Below are 13,069 nucleotides of genomic sequence, written 5' to 3' on the forward strand. Positions count from 1 at the left end.
GTTCAAAAGGTCCCAAATGGACTACTCTCAGGCGGACTTGACGACTTTTTAACATCAGAAAGAGTCTTTAAGGAAATCACGTAGCTTTTAGACCTTCTGTTGGCCCTCTGAGGAGAAAAAACGTTCAAAAGGTCCCATATGGACTACTGTATGGCGGACTTGACTGGACTTTTTAACATCAGATAGAGTCTATGAGGACATCATGCAGCTTTTAGACCTTCTGGGGATCCACTGAGCAGAAAAAAGTTCAAAAGGTCGCATATGGACTACTCTCTGGCGGACTTGACTTGACTTTTTAACATCAGAGAGAGTCTTTAAGGACATAATATAGCTATTAGACCTTCTGGAGACCCTCTGAGCAGAAAAAAAGTTCAAAAGGTCCCATATGGACTACTGTCTGGCGGACTTGACTTGACTTTTTAACATCAGAAAGAGTCTATGAGGACATAATGTAGCTTTTAGACCTTCTGGGGACCCTCTGAGGAGAAAAAAAGTTCAAAAGGTCCCATATGGACTACTGTCTGGCAGACTTGACCTGACTTTTTAACATTAGAAAGAGTCTTTAAGGACATCATGTAGTTTTTAGACCTTCTGGGAACCCTTTGAGGAGAAAAAAAGTTAAAAATGTCCCATATGGACTACTGTCTGGCGGACTTGACTTGACTTTTTAACATCAGAAAGAGTCTATGAGGACATCATGTAGCTTTTAGACCTTCTGTGGACCCTCTGAGCAGAAAAAAAGTTCAAAAGGTCCCATATGGACTACTGTCTGGCGGATTTGACCTGACTTTTTAACATCAGAAAGAGTCTATGAGGACATCGTGTATCTTTCAGACCTTCTGGGGACCCACTGAGGAGAAAAAATGTTCAAAAGGTCCCACATTGACTACTTTCTGGCGGACTTTACCTGACTTTTTAACATCAGAAAGAGTCTTTAAGGACATCATGTAGCTTTTAGACCTTATGGGGACCCTTTGAGGAGAAAAAAGTTAAAAATGTCACATATGGACTATTGTCTGGCGGACTTGACTGGACTTTTTAACATCAGAAAGAGTCTATGAGGACATAATGTAGCTTTTAGACCTACTGGGGACCCTTTGAGGAAAAAAAAAGTTCAAAATGTCCCATATGGACTACTGTCTGGCAGACGTGATTTTTTAACATCAGAAAGAGTCTATGAGGACATCATGTAGCTTTAAGACATTCTGGGGACCCTCTGAGAAGCAAAAAAGATCAAAAGCTCCCATAAGGACTACTGTCTGGCTGACTTGACTTGAATTTTTAACATCAAAGAATCTATGTGGACATCATGTAGCTTTTAGACCTTCTGGGGACCCTCCGATGAGAAAAAAAGTTCAAAAGGTCCCATATGGACTACTGTCTGGCGGACTTGACTTGACTTTTTAACATCAGAAAGAGTCTATGAGGACATCATGTAGCTTTTAGACCTTGCGTGGACCCTCTGACCAGAAAAAAAGTTCAAAAGGTCCCATATGGACTACTGTCTGGCAGACCTGACTTGAATTTTTTACATCAGAAAGAGTCTATGAGGACACCATGTAGCTTTTAGATCTTCTGGGGACCCTCTGACCATAAAAAAAGTTCAAAAGCTCCCATATGGATTGTTGTCTGGCGGATTTGACTTGACTTTTTAACATCAGAAAGAGCCAATAAGGACATCATGTGGATTTTAGACCTTCTGGGGAGCCTCTGAGCAGAAAAAAAGTTCAAAAGGTCCCATATGGACTACTGTCTGGTGGACTTTACTTGACTTTTTAAAATCAGAAAGAGTCTATGAGGACATCAAATACCTTTTAGACCTTCTGGGGATCAACTGAGCAGAAAAAATGTTCAAAAGCTCCCATATGGACTACTGTCAGGTGGACTTGACTTTACTTTTTAACATCAGAAAGAGTCTATGAGGACATAATGAAGCTTTTAGACCTTCTGGGGACCCTCTGAGCAGAAAAAAAGTTCAAAAGGTCCCAAATGGACTAGCGTCTTGCGGACTTGACTTGACTTTTTAACATCAGAAAGTGTCTATAAGGACATCATGTAGCTTTTAGACGTTCTGGGGACCCTTTGAGGAGAAAATTTTTTCAAAATGTCCCATGTGAACTACTGTCTGGCGGACTTGACTTTTTAACATCAGAAAGAGTCTATGAGGACATAATGTAGCTTTTAGACCTTCTGGGAACCCTCTGAGGATAAAAAAAGTTCAAAAGGTCCTATATGGACTACTCTCAGGCGGACTTGACAACTTTTTAACATCAGAAAGTGTCTTTAAGGACATCAAGTATCTTTTAGACCTCCTGTTGGCCCTCTGAGGAGAAAAAACGTTCAAAAGGTCCCATATGTACTACTGTATGGCGGACTTGACTTGACTTTTTAACATCAGAGAGAGTTTTTAAGGACATAATATAGCTATTAGACCTTCTGGAGACCCTCTGAGCAGAAAAAAGTTCAAAAGGTCCCATATGGACTACTGTGTGGCGGACTTGACTTGACTTTTTAACATCAGAAAGAGTCTATGAGGACCTAATGTAGCTTTTAGACCTTCTGGGGACCCTCTGAGGAGAAAAAAAGTTCAAAAGGTCCCATATGGACTACTGTCTGGCAGACTTGACCTGACTTTTTAACATTAGAAAGAGTCTTTAAGGACATCATGTAGCTTTTAGACCTTCTGGGAACCCTTTGAGGAGAAAAAAAGTTAAAAATGTCCTATATGGACTACTGTCTGGCGGACTTGACTTGACTTTTTAACATCAGAAAGAGTCTATGAGGACATCATGTAGCTTTTAGACCTTCTGTGGACCCTCTGAGCAGAAAAAAAGTTCAAAAGGTCCCATATAGACTACTGTCTGGCGGATTTAACCTGACTTTTTAACATCAGAAAGAGTCTATGAGGACATCATGTATCTTTCAGACCTTCTGGGGACCCACTGAGGAGAAAAAATGTTCAAAAGGTCCCATTTGACTACTTTCTGGCGGATTTTACCTGACTTTTTAACATCAGAAAGAGTCTTTAAGGACATCATGTAGCTTTTAGACCTTATGGGGACCCTTTGAGGAGAAAAAAAGTTCAAAATGTCACATATGGACTACTGTCTGGCGGACTTGACTGGACTTTTTAACATCAGAAAGAGTCTTTGAGGACATAATGTAGCTTTTAGACCTACTGGGGACCCTTTGAGGAGAAAAAAAGTTCAAAAGGTCCCATATGGACTACTGTCTGGCGGACTTGACCTGACTTTTTAACATCAGAAAGAGTCTATGAGGACATCATGTAGCTTTTAGACCTTGTGTGGACCCTCTGACCAGAAAAAAAGTTCAAAAGGTCCCATATGGACTACTGTCTGGTGGACTTTACTTGACTTTTTAAAATCAGAAAGAGTCTATGAGGACATCATATACCTTTTAGACCTTCTGGGGATCAACTGAGCAGAAAAAAAGTTCAAAAGCTCCCATATGGACTACTGTCAGGCGGACTTGACTACTTTTTAAAATCAGAAAGAGTCTTTAAGGACATCACGTAGCTTTTAGACCTTCTGTTGGCCCTCTGAGCAGAAAAAAAGTTCAAAAGGTCCTATATGGACTACTGTCTGGTGGACCACTTGACTTTTTAACACCAGAAAGAGTCTATGAGGACACCATGTAGCTTTTAGACCTTCTGGGGACCCTCTGACAATAAAAAAAGTTCAAAAGCTCCCATATGGATTGTTGTCTGGCGGATTTGACTGGACTTTTTAACATCAGGAAGAGCCAATAAGGACATCATGTAGCTTTTAGACCTTCTGGGGACCCTCTGACCATAAAAAAAGTTCAAAAGGTCCCATATGGATTGCTGTCTGGCGGACTTGACCTGACTTTTTAACATCACAAAGAGTCAATAAGGACATCATTTAGCTTTTAAACTTTCTGGGGACCCTCTGAGCAGAAAAAATGTTTGAAAGGTCCCATATGCAGTACTGTCTGGCGGTCTTGACTTGACTTTTTAACATCAGAAAGAGTCAATGAGGACATCATGTAGCTTTTAGACCTTCTGTGGACCCTCTGAGCATTAAAAAAGTTAAAAAGGTCCCATAATGACTACTATATGGCGGACTTGACTTGACTTTTTAACATCAGAAAGAGTCAAGCAAGGATATCACGAGCTTTTAGACCTTCTGGGGACCCTCTGAGCAGAAAAAAAATCAAAAGCTCCCATATGGACTACTGTCTGGCAGACTGGACTTGACTTTTTAACATCAGAAAGATTCTATGAGGACATCATGTAGCTTTTAGACCTTCTGTGGGCCCTCTGAGCAGAAAAAAACGTTCAAAAGGTCCCCTGTGGACTACTGTCTATCGGACTTGACCTGACTTTTTAACATCAGATAGAGTCTATGAGGACATCATGTAGCTTTTAGACCTTCTGGGGATCCGCTGAGCAGAAAAAAAGTTCTAAAGGTCCCATATGGACTACAGTCTGGCGGACTTGACTTGACTTTTTAACATCAGAGAGAGTCTTTAAGGACATAATGTAGCTATTAGACCTTCTGGGGACCCTCTGAGCAGAAAAAAAGTTCAAAATGTCCCATATGGACTACTGTCTGGCAGACTTGACTTGACTTTTTAACATCAGAAAGAGTCTATGAGGACATAATGTAGCTTTTAGACCTTCTGGGGACCCTCTGAGCAGAAAAAAAGTTCAAAAGCTCCCATAAGGACTACTGTCTGGCTGACTTGACTTGACTTTTTAACATCAAAGAATCTATGTGGACATCATATAGCTTTTAGACCATCTGGGGACCCTCTGAGGAGAAAAAAAGTTCAAAAGGTCCTATATGGACTACTGTCTGGTGGACTTGACATGACTTTTTAAAATCAGAAAGAGTCTATGAGGACATCATATACCTTTTAGACCTTCTGGGGATCAACTGAGCAGAAAAAAAGTTCAAAAGCTCCTATATGGACTACTGTCAGGCGGACTTGACTACTTTTTAACATCAGAAAGAGGCTTTAAGGACATCACGTAGCTTTTAGACCTTCTGTTGTCCTTCTGAGGAGAAAAAAAGTTCCAAAGGTCCTATATGGACTACTGTCTGGCGGACTTGACTTGACTTTTTAACACCAGAAAGTGTCTATAAGGACATCATGTAGCTTTTAGACCTTCTGTGGACCCTCTGAGCAGAAAAAACGTTAAAAAGGTCCCATATGGACGACTGTATGGCGGACTTGACTTGACTTTTTAACATCAGAAAGAGTCTTTGAGGACAAATTTAGCTTTTAGACCTTCTGGGGACCCTCTGAGCAGAAAATAAGTTCAAAAGGTCCCATTTGGACTACTGTCTGGCGGATTTGACCTGACTTTTTAACATCAGAAATAGTCAATAAGGACATCATTTAGCTTTTAAACTTTCTGGGGACCCTCTGAGCAGAAAAAATGTTTGAAAGGTCCCATATGCAGTACTGTCTGGCGGTCTTGACTTGACTTTTTAACATCAGAAAGAGTCTATGAGGACATAATGTAGCTTTTAGACCTTCTGGGGACCCTCTGAGCAGAAAAAATAGTTCAAAAGATCCCATAAGGACTACTGTCTGGCTGACTTGACTTGACTTTTTAACATCAAAGAATCTATGTGGACATCATATAGCTTTTAGACCATCTGGGGACCCTCTGAGGAGAAAAAAAGTTCAAAAGGTCCTATATGGACTACTGTCTGGTGGACTTGACATGACTTTTTAAAATCAGAAAGAGTCTATGAGGACATCATATACCTTTTAGACCTTCTGGGGATCAACTGAGCAGAAAAAAAGTTCAAAAGCTCCTATATGGACTACTGTCAGGCGGACTTGACTACTTTTTAACATCAGAAAGAGTCTTTAAGGACATCACGTAGCTTTTAGACCTTCTGTTGTCCTTCTGAGGAGAAAAAAAGTTCAAAAGGTCCTATATGGACTACTGTCTGGCGGACTTGACTTGACTTTTTAACACCAGAAAGTGTCTATAAGGACATCATGTAGCTTTTAGACCTTCTGTGGACCCTCTGAGCAGAAAAAACGTTAAAAAGGTCCCATATGGACGACTGTATGGCGGACTTGACTTGACTTTTTAACATCAGAAAGAGTCTTTGAGGACAAATTTAGCTTTTAGACCTTCTGGGGACCCTCTGAGCAGAAAATAAGTTCAAAATGTCCCATTTGGACTACTGTCTGGCGGATTTGACCTGACTTTTTAACATCAGAAAGAGTCTATGAGGACATAATGTAGCTTTTAGACCTTGTGTGGACCCTCTGACCAGAAAAAAAATTCAAAAGGTCCCATATGGACTACTGTCTGGTGGACTTTACTTGACTTTTTAAAATCAGAAAGAGTCTATGAGGACATCATATACCTTTTAGACCTTCTGGGGATCAACTGAGCAGAAAAAAAGTTCAAAAGCTCCCATATGGACTACTGTCAGGCGGACTTGACTACTTTTTAAAATCAGAAAGAGTCTTTAAGGACATCACGTAGCTTTTAGACCTTCTGTTGGCCCTCTGAGCAGAAAAAAAGTTCAAAAGGTCCTATATGGACTACTGTCTGGTGGACTTCACTTGACTTTTTAACACCAGAAAGAGTCTATGAGGACACCATGTAGCTTTTAGACCTTCTGGGGACCCTCTGACAATAAAAAAAGTTCAAAAGCTCCCATATGGATTGTTGTCTGGCGGATTTGACTTGACTTTTTAACATCAGGAAGAGCCAATAAGGACATCATGTAGCTTTTAGACCTTCTGGGGACCCTCTGACCATAAAAAAAGTTCAAAAGGTCCCATATGGATTGCTGTCTGGCGGACTTGACCTGACTTTTTAACATCACAAAGAGTCAATAAGGACATCATTTAGCTTTTAAACTTTCTGGGGACCCTCTGAGCAGAAAAAATGTTTGAAAGGTCCCATATGCAGTACTGTCTGGCGGTCTTGACTTGACTTTTTAACATCAGAAAGAGTCAATGAGGACATCATGTAGCTTTTAGACCTTCTGTGGACCCTCTGAGCATTAAAAAAGTTAAAAAGGTCCCATAATGACTACTATATGGCGGACTTGACTTGACTTTTTAACATCAGAAAGAGTCAAGCAAGGATATCACGAGCTTTTAGACCTTCTGGGGACCCTCTGAGCAGAAAAAAAGTTCAAAATGTCCCATATGGACTACTGTCTGGCAGACTTGACTTGACTTTTTAACATCAGAAAGAGTCAATAAGGACATCACGTAGCTTTTAGACTTTCTGGGGAGCCTCTGAGGAGAAAAAAAGTTCAAAGGGTACCATACGGACTACTGTATTGCGGACTTGACTTGACTTTTTAACATCAGAAAGTGTCTATAAGGACACCATGAAGCTCTTAGACCTTCTGTGGACCCTCTGAGCAGAAAAAAAGTTCAAAAGCTCCCATTTGGACTACTGTACGGCGGATTTGACTGGACTTTTTAACATCAGAAAGATTCAATGAGGACCTTCAGTGGGCCCTCTGAGCAGAAAAAACGTTCAAAAGGTCCCATATGGACTACTGTATGGCGGACTTGACTTGAATTTTTAACATCAGAGAGAGACTTTGAGGACATCATGTAGCTTTTAGACCTTATTGGGACCCTTTGAGGAGAAAAAAAGTTCAAAATGTCCCACATGGACTACTGGTTGGCGGACTTGACTTGACTTTTTAACATCAGAAAGAGTCCATGAGGACAACATGTAGCTTTTAGACTTTCTGGGGACCCTCGGGGGAGAAAAAAAGTTCAAAAGGTCCCATAAGGACTACTGTATGGCGGACTTGACTTGACTTTTTAACCTGAGAAAGAGTCAATGAGGACATCATGTAGCTTTTCATGTAGCTGTCTGGCGGACTTGACTTTTTAACATCAGAATGTTTCTAAAAGGACATCATCTTGTAGCTTTTAGACCTTGTGGGGACCATCTGACCTGATTTTTTAACATGAGAAAGACTCTGTAAGGACATCATGTAGCTTTTAGACCTTCTGTTGACCCTCTGACCAGAAAAAAAGTTAAAAAGGACCCATATGGACTACTGTCTGGCGGACTTGATTTGACTTTTTAACATCAGAAAGAGTCTATGAGGACATCATGTAGCTTTTAGACCTTCTGGGGACCCTCTGAGCAGAAAAAAAGTTCAAAAGGTCCAATATGGACTACTGTCTGGCGGATTTGACCTGACTTTTTAACATCAGAAAGAGTCTATGAGGACATAATGTAGCTTTTAGACCTACTGGGGACCCTTTGAGGAGAAAAAAAGTTCAAAAGATCCCATATGGACTACTGTCTGGCGGACTTGACCTGACTTTTTAACATCAGAAAGAGTCTATGAGGACATCATGTAGCTTTTAGACCTTCTGGGGACCCTCTGACCATAAAAAAAGTTCAAAAGCTCCCATATGGATTGTTGTCTGGCGGATTTGACTTGACTTTTTAACATCAGAAAGAGCCAATAAGGACATCATGTAGCTTTTAGACCTTCTGGGGATCAACTGAGCAGAAAAAAATTTCAAAAGGTCCCATATGGACTACTGTCAGGCGGACTTGACTACTTTTTAAAATCAGAAAGAGTCAAGCAAGGATATCACGAGCTTTTAGACCTTCTGTGGGCCCTCTGAGCAGAAAAAAAGTTCTAAAGGTCCCATATGGACTACAGTCTGGCGGACTTGACTTGACTTTTTAACATCAGAGAGAGTCTTTAAGGACATAATGTAGCTATTAGACCTTCTTGGGACCCTCTGAGGAGAAAAAAAGTTCAAAAGGTCCCATTTGGACTACTGTCTGGCGGATTTGACTTGACTTTTTAACATCAGAGAGAGTCTTTAAGGACATAATGTAGCTATTAGACCTTCTTGGGACCCTCTGAGGAGAAAAAAAGTTCAAAAGGTCCCATATGGACTACTGACTGGTGGACTTGACTTGACTTTTTAACATCAGAAATAGTCTATGAGGACATCATGTAGCTTTTAGACCTTCTGTGGACCCTCTGAGCAGAAAAAACTTTAAAAAGGTCCCATATGGACTACTGTATGGCGGACTTGACTTGACTTTTTAACATCAGAAAGAGTCTTTGAGGACAAATTTAGCTTTTAGACCTTCTGGGGACCCTCTGAGCAGTAAATAAGTTCAAAAGGTCCCATTTGGACTACTGTACGGCGGATTTGACTGGACTTTTTAACATCAGAAAGATTCAATAAGGACATCTTGTAGCTTTTAGACCTTCTGGGGACCCTCTGAGCAGAAAAAAAGTTAAAAAGGTCCCATGTGGACTACTGTATTGCGGACTTGACTTGACTTTTTAACATCAGAAAGAGTCAATAAGGACATCACGTAGCTTTTAGACTTTATGGGGACCCTCTGAGGAGAAAAAAGTTTAAAAGGTCCCATATGGACTACTGTCTGATGGACTTGACTTAACTTTTTAACATCAGAAAGTGTCTATAAGGACATCATGAAGCTCTTAGACCTTCTGTGGACCCTCTGAGCAGAAAATAAGTTCAAAAGGTCCCATTTGACCTACTGTACGGCGGATTTGACTTGACTTTTTAACATCAGAAAGATTCAATGAGGACCTTCAGTGGGCCCTCTGTGCAGAAAAAACGTTCAAAAGGTCCCATATGGACTACTGTATGGCCGACTTGACTTGAATTTTTAACATCAGAGAGAGACTTTGAGGACATCATGTAGCTTTTAGACCTTATGGGGACCCTTTGAGGAGAAAAAAAGTTCAAAATGTCCCACATGGACTATTGTCTGGCGGACTTGACTTGACTTTTTAACATCAGAAAGAGTCCATGAGGACAACATGTAGCTTTTAGACCTTCTGGGGACCCTCGGGGGAGAAAAAAGTTCAAAAGGTCCCATAAGGACTACTGTATGGCGGACTTGACTTGACTTTTTAACCTGAGAAAGAGTCAATGAGGACATCATGTAGCTTTTCACGTAGCTGTCTGGCGGACTTGACTTTTTAACATCAGAATGTTTCTAAAAGGACATCATCATGTAGCTTTTACACCTTGTGGGGACCATCTGACCTGATTTTTTAAAATGAGAAAGACTCTGTAAGGACATCATGTAGCTTTTAGACCTTCTGTTGACCCTCTGACCAGAAAAAAAAGTTCAAAAGGACCCATATGGACTACTGTCTGGGGGACTTGATTTGACTTTTTAACATCAGAAAGAGTCTATGAGGACATCATGTAGCTTTTAGACCTTCTGGGGACCCTCTGAGCAGAAAAAAAGATCAAAAGCTCCCATATGGACTACACTCTGGTGGACTTGACTTGATTTTTTAACATCAGAAAGAGTCCATGAGGACAACATGTAGCTTTTAGACCTTCTGGGGACACTCGGGGGAGAAAAAAAGTTCAAAAGGTCCCATATGGACTAGCGTCTTGCGGACTTCACTTGACTTTTTAACATCAGAAAGAGTCTATGAGGACATCATGTAGCTTTTAGAATTTCTGGGGACCCTCTGAGGAGAAAAAAGTTCAAAAGTTCCCATATGGACTACTGTCTGACGGACTTGACTTGACTTTTTAACATCAGAAAGAGTCTATGAGGACATCATGTAGCTTTTGACCTTCTGGGGACCCTTTGAGCAGAAAAAAAGATCAAAAGCTCCCATATGGACTACTTTATGGCAGACTTGACTTGACTTTTTAGCATCAGAAAGAGTCTATGAGGACATCATGTAGCTTTTAGAACTTCTGGGGACCCTCTGAGGAGAAAAAAGTTCAAAAGTTCCCATATGGACTACTGTCTGACGGACTTTAATTGACTTTTTAACATCAGAAAGAGTCCATGAGGACATCTAGTAGCTTTTAGACTTTCTGGGGATCCACTGAGCAGAAAAAAAGTTCAAAAGGTCCCATATAGACTACTGTCTGGCGGACTTGACTTGACTTTTGAACATCAGAAAGAGTCTTTGAGGAAATAATGTAGCTTTTAGACCTTCTGTGGACCCTCTGAGAAGAAAAAAAGGTCAAAAGCTCCCATAAGAACTACTGTCTAGCGGACTTGACTTGACTTTTTAACATCAGAAAGTAACTATAAGGACATCATGTAGCTTTTAGACCTTCTGTTGACCCTCTGAGCAGAAATGTTTTTCAAAATAAGGTCCAATATGGACTACTGTATGGCGGACTTGACTTTTTAACATCAGAAAGAGTCTTTAAGGACATCATGTAGCTTTTAGACCTTCTGGGGACCCTCTGAGGAGAAAAAAAGTTCAAAAGGTCCGATATGAAATACTTTCTGGCGGACTTGACTTGACTTTTTAACATCAGAAAGAGTCCATGAGGACATCATGTAGCTTTAAGATCTTCTGGGGACCCTCGGAGGAGAAAAAAAGTTCAAAAGGTCCCATATGGACTAGTGTCTGGCGGTCTTGACTTGAAATTTAAAGATCGGAAAGAGTCTATGAGGACATCTGTAGCTTTTAGACCTTCTGGGGACCCTCTGAGGAGAAAAAATGTTCAAAAGGTCTCATATGGACTACTGTCTGGAGGACTTGACTTGACTTTTTAACATCAGAAAGTGTCTATAAGGACATCAAATAGCTTTTAGACCTTCTGTGGACTCTCTGAGCACTGTATGGCGGACTTGACTTGACTTTTTAATATCAGAAAGAGTCAATGCGGAAATCACATAGCTTTTAGACCTTCTTGGGACCCTCTGAGCAGAAAAAAAGGTAAAAAGCTCCCATATGGACTACTGTCTAGCGGACTTGACTTGACGTTTTAACATCAGAAAGAGTCCTCAAGGACATCACGTAGCTTTTAGACCTTCTGGGGACCCTCTGAGGAGAAAAAAAGTTCAAAATGTCCTATATGGACTAGTGTCTGGCGGACTTGACTTGAATTTTAAACATCAGAAAGAGTCTATGAGAACATCTGTAGCTTTTTTTGACCTTCTGGGGACTCTCTGAGGAGAAAAAAAGTTCAAAATGTCCCATATGGACTACTGTCTGGAGGACTTGACTTGACTTTAACATCAGAAAGAGTCTTTAGGGACATTATGTAGCTTTTAGACCTTCTTTGGACCCTCTGAGCAGAAAAAAAGTTAAAAAGCTCCCATATGGACTACTGTCTAGCAGACTTGACTTGACTTTACTTTTTAATATCAGAAAGAGTCTTTAATGACATCACGTAGCTTTTAGACCTTCTGGGGACCCTCTGAGGAGAAAAAAAGTTCAAAATGTCCTATATGCACTAGTGTCTGGCAGACTTGACTTGAATTTTAAACATCAGAAAGAGTCTATGAGGACATCTGTAGCTTTTAGACCTTCTGGAGACCCTCTGAGGAGAAAAAAAGTTCAAAAGGTCCCATATGGACTACTGTCTGGTGGACTTGGCGACTTTTTAACATCAGAAAGAGTCTATGAGAACATCTGTAGCTTTTTTTGACATTCTGGGGACTCTCTGAGGAGAAAAAAAGTTCAAAAGGTCCCATATGGACTACTGTCTGGCAGACTTTACTTGACTTTTTAACATCAGAAAGAGTTCATGAGGACATCATGTAGCTTTTAAACCTTCTGGGGACCCTCTGAGCAGAAAAAAAGTTCAAAAGGTCCCAAATGGACTAACCTCTTGCGGACTTCACTTGACTTTTTAACATCAGAAAGTGTTTTTAAGGACATCATGTAGCTTTTAGAACTTCTGTGGACCCTCTGAGCAGAACAAAAGTTCAAAAGGTCCCATATGGACTACTGTCTGGCGGAATTGACTTGACTTTTTAACATCAGAAAGAGTCTTTAAGGAAATAATGTAGCTTTTAGACCTTTTGGGGACCCTCGGGGGAGAAAAAAAGTTCAAAAGGTCCCATAAGGACTACTGTATGGCGGACTTGACTTGAATTTTCAACATGAGAAAGAGTCAATGAGGACATCATGTAGCTTTTCATGTAGCTGTCTGGCGGACTTGACTTTTTAACATCAGAATGTTTCTAAAAGGACATCATCATGTAGCTTTTAGAGCTTGTGGGGACCATCTGACCTGAATTTTTAACATGAGAAAGACTCTGTAAGGACATCATGTAGCTTTTAGATCTTCT

Source organism: Siphateles boraxobius, unplaced genomic scaffold (assembly GCF_051911475.1).
Source record: "Siphateles boraxobius isolate OS27281-9 unplaced genomic scaffold, OSU_SipBor_1 22, whole genome shotgun sequence".
Lineage (NCBI taxonomy): Eukaryota > Metazoa > Chordata > Actinopteri > Cypriniformes > Leuciscidae > Siphateles > Siphateles boraxobius.